Source organism: Megascapheus bottae, chromosome 4, assembly GCF_031878675.1.
Source record: "Megascapheus bottae isolate mThoBot1 chromosome 4, mThoBot2.hap1, whole genome shotgun sequence".
NCBI classification, from domain to species: domain Eukaryota; kingdom Metazoa; phylum Chordata; class Mammalia; order Rodentia; family Geomyidae; genus Megascapheus; species Megascapheus bottae.
Window position 1 is genome coordinate 41,738,200 of NC_143512.1, and position 4,782 is coordinate 41,742,981.

The 4,782-nt window shown below is 41.1% G+C and overlaps 1 pseudogene; it reads right to left on the bottom strand.

Annotated features, from left to right (window-relative positions):
• Window positions 1–911: 911 nt before the first annotated feature.
• On the bottom strand, window positions 912–1,461 carry LOC150064337 (large ribosomal subunit protein eL21 pseudogene; annotated as a pseudogene).
• Window positions 1,462–4,782: the final 3,321 nt, after the last annotated feature.

Here is a 4,782-nt window from a genome sequence, read left to right on the forward strand (position 1 = left end):
CTCCACTGCTAAGCCACATTTCCAGCTAGGCTGAAACCATGCACCACTGTACCTTGCTTATTTGTTGGGATGGGATTCTCCCTTTTTAAAAAATTGTGTTTGTTTAGGTCCTGGCTGGCCTCAAACTATGATCCTCCCAATCTCTGCCTCCTGAGAAAGATCACAGCTGTGATTTACCATGCCTTTCCATTTTTCTTCCATTTTTACTTACTTTGAAACTTTGGTTATTAGGTTTGTAAGTGTTACATCATACTAAATTGGCCCTTTTATCATTATTAAGTTGTCCTTTTTATTTCTGGTACTGTTCTTTGCATTGAAGTTGTTCCCTGAAACTGACACCAGAAGTTAAAGTATTTTTTTGTTTTGCGCCAGGGTCGCTTATGCTCAGGGCGTGGATGCTGTTCCTGAGCTTTTGCCCAGGACTAGCGCTCTACCACTTGAGCTACAACCCCATTTCTAGCTACTTTTCATGTGGTTTACTTGGAACTAAAGTCTCAGGGACTTTCCTGCCCAGGCTGGCTTTGAAGCTCCTTCAGCTTCTGAGTAGCTAGGCTAAGGGATGACCCATCCACTCCCAGCTTTATTCACTTATTTTTAACATTAGCATGGTCTTTTCCCATCATTGAAGTTGAGAGTTTGCATTTTTGTATTTAAAATGTGTTTCTTGAGGGTGGTGTGTAGCTTGATTTTTTTTTTCTAAACAGTTTTTCTAAATATCAGGCTGTTTCCAAACCAGTAGTGTTACCTATATACTAAACATGACATCTTTTTCTCTCCCAAGAAAAACATTAAATAAGATATAATAAGAATGAACTGGGAGACAGTTTGCTTTACAGATTTCTTTGGGAAAAGCACACCATACTTCTACTCAAGGTCATTTTTTAGCTCAGAAGTCTGTTTTTTGACATCTCTTAGGTCATGAATTCATAGGGGTTAGGTTCCACCAGCTCATGCTTCTTCCCGTTGGTTCTCACAAAGTGTGCTTCTCTGGGTGGAGTAGGCTGGCGCTTCAGCTGAACCCAGGTTCCTTTCTCTTTGGCTTCCTTCTTTTTCTGGTCATTTCCTTCACCCATTTCAGGAAGCTATCTCGACTCTTAGAGTGCTAAACATGCTCAATGTGCACATTAATCCTTTTGGCAAGGATCTTGCCCTTAAGTTGCTTGTTCACAACAATGACAACAGCATGCTGGGTAACATTGTAGGCCCAGTTTTGCCATGGTAACATTTATAGGACATTCCTTTTTGAACAGTACCCCTTCCCTTGATGTGTACAGTATCACCCTTCTTGTAGATTGTCATGTATGTGGCCAAAGGAACAACTGCATGCATCCTGAAGGGCCTGGAGAACGTGTACCAGGTACCTCTCCTCTTTCCCTTGTGTTCGTCATTTTGGCAAATTATTGATCGTGCCAGACAGCTTGGAAAGGGGCCTTTAATGATGCCAGGTAAGACGGATGGCATTTCTCTGATCTTGTTTTTATTCAGTTTTATAATCTTTATAGTTTGAGCATTATATAAATAGCCAGGGTTACTGAGAGTTGCAAGCAACCTCCTGGTTCCTGGCTTAGCAAGTGGATTTAGTTTGGCATGCAGGCTTCCTTTCTTGTACTGGGCAGGGGCAGTATGCGATAAACAGATCTAAGACGTAGCTAGGGACCTATGACAGCAGTTTGTTTCAGCAAATCTTTATTCTTTGTCCTGTTGATAAATATAGGCACTATTATGTCACCAAGACACTAATTGGCTTAAGAAAGGTTCAGAATATAACTATGAAGTCCTAGGCCCTTGGGACACTGCAGAAAAATAAGAATGAACTGCAGGGTGCTGGTGGCTCATATCTGTAATCCTAGTTACTCTAGAGGCTGAGATCTGAGGATCATGCTTTAAAGCCAGCCTGGGCAGGAAAGTCCGTAAGACTAATTATCTCCATTTAACCACCAGAAAACTGGAAATAGTGATGTGGTTCAAAATGGTAGAGTGCTAGTCTTGAGCAGAAGAGTTCAGAAACAGTACCCAGACCCTGACTGAGTTCAAGCCCTATCACAAACAGATCACACAGAAAACAGCAATTTAGGGCCTAAGAGGATCATGAAAATGATCTAGTTTTTTCCTTCCTTCCCTTACTTTAGGTGAGGGGCGTTTTTGCAGGATACAGGGAGAAGCCTCAGGTCCAGTTAAGAAGCAGAGACTTCTGTTTCTAGGCTGTGTTCCATTTATGACCTGGTTCTCAACCAACATTAATTTGCCACTTTAATCAAGTTTGGATAGATTTTCTTTCAATGTCTTTCAATGTGCTGTTTACAATCTCTCCCCCCCCAAAAAAAATACAGATAAAAATCAGTTCTCTGGTTTGATGAGTACAGGGCTTGCAAATGTTATTTATAGCATTTGGAAAAATTCACTTCCAAGGAAGTCCTGGTTTCTGACAGTAATTTCATTATTCTTGATGAACCAACTGAGATATCTAATTTAATGTAATTTATGTTCAAAGATGTCTGAAAAGGCCAATGCAAGTTAATTCTTAGTACACAACTTTAGAAAAAAACTTTTGCATTCTAAAATAAACAATGAGAATATCTCCTAGTGCACTCACTCTAATGTGATTTTTCTGTTCTTCCATATCAGGAGGCAAAAGTTTAATGAGCAATTTAATTGCTTGATGAAACAGGCTTTTGTTATTCCAAAGGATGGAGTGACCTTGGTTCAAATGAAATGGTTCGAGAATTTTGCCTTGAAGGAATGGGACCTGCTTTAGATATTTCCCGGTCCTCTGAAGTTCTTCCTTGTGCTTAGCTTCCTTACTAAATACTGTTCAGTGAATCCACAGAGCTGAGAGCTAGATTTCACTTGAGAAGTATTTCCATGTTATCACACACCACAGATGAGGGGGCTTAAAATAGCAGAAACAGGGTTTGGGAAGTTGTTAGAAGTCAGAAATGGAAGTTTAGCAGGGCCGTGTTCTGGAAGCCTCTCTGGAGAAACTCTTCTGTACCTTTCTGTGAGCTTTTAGTATTGCCAGCAATCTTTGGTATTCCCTAATTTAGATATGGGGCACCCCAATCTCTCTCTGCCTCTGACATTTTCACTGTTTCCTTTTAAGGACATATCCTGTTCCTCATGACCTCGACTCAACAAATTTACAATAAGCTTGTTTCTGCATAAAATCACATAAGCTGTCAAAGTTTAGCCCATAAAACATTGTTTTAGAGGATGCAATTCCACTCACTGTCCCATGTAACGTCAGTATTTCTGTAAGTAGAACACTACAAATATTCACAAATTCCCATAGATTTCTATGGGCTCTTGGAGTTAAATGAAAGTAGACATTTGTAGGGCACCAAGGTATTCACAACAGTTCCACTTGTTTGTGGACCAACAGGTGATAAACTTGAAACCTTGAAGCATTCATTAGAAAAAATTCACATATAAGCTGTCCTAATCCGCTTGAGCAGATTGGATAGTGTCTATAAAACCAGCATGTGTTGCTTATTGTTGTAGAGCTGTGAAGTGCACCATTAAGGTCCTGGCAGATTTGATGTTCTGGTGCAGGTCCATTTCCTCAAAGATAGTGCCTTCTGAGTTCTTGAATCGGGGAGAGGGCTAGCAGATATCTTTTTTTTTTCCTTTTGGGTATGAGGCTTGAACTCTGGGGCTGGGCACTGTCCCTGAGTTTTTTCACTCAAGGCAAACACTCCGCCACTTGGAGCTACAATGCCACTTCCGATTTTCTGGAGCTTAATTGGAAAAAAAAAGTCTCATGGACTTTTCTGCCCAGACTGGCTTTGAGCAGCAGTCCTCAGAGCTGAGCCTCCTGAATAGCTAGGATTGCAGGCAAGAGCCACTAGTGCCTGGCCTCTCAAGTATTTTTAAAAATAAGGGCTCCTCCCTCAAGATCTGATTACCTCTTCTTAAAGAGCTGTTGGGTTTTACAGCTTTGTCCAAATACCTTGAAAGAGTCATGTCGCTTTCTCCTAGAGACACATCATCATTATTATTATTATTATTAAATTTATTTTTTTTACAATCCTGGGGCTTGAAATTAGGTCTGGGTGCTATCCTTTGAGCGTCTTTTGCTCAAGGCCTAGTGCTCTACTACTTGAGCCACAGATCCATTTCTGATTTTTTTGGTAGTTGATTGGAGATAGACTCATGGACTTTTCTGCCCGGGATAACTTCGAACCATGATCCTCACATCACAACCTCTTGAGCAGTTAGGATGGCAGGCATGGGTGCCTATTCTAGAGATACCTTATTAAGCCCTGTGCAATGCACCCCAGGTGAGTCTCTCCCTTGAGACCTTTCCTGTCCTGTGGGAGGGCTGCTTATCTTTTTCTTCAATAAATCTTTGCCATTTTCCTTCTCCCTCTGTGTCTGTGGACTCATTCTTTGTGACAAAGGACCCAATCCAGGTGTTGCATTATCACCAGCAAGTGAAATTGCAACGCCTGTGATAGCATAAGAATTTTGTTGGAGAAGGGACTGTAAACAATGTAAGTTGAAAACACCTGTATGATAGTAGGAAAACAAATGGGTTCTCTTAGCACTCAAATAGACTGGGGAGATTCCCCCTTGCCTTCCCCCCCCAAAAAAAAAACCTATACCACACCATCCCAGCATCCTTTAGTTCAATTCAATTCTGAATTTGAGTCAGGATTCCCAGGTTCAGAGCTTGGCCCCACAAAAACTCAGCACTTCACACACATGCAAACTCCATGTGTTCCTGACCAACTGAGTACACATGGGGGGCTCTCATGATCCTTTCTTCAAGTTTAGTCATTTATC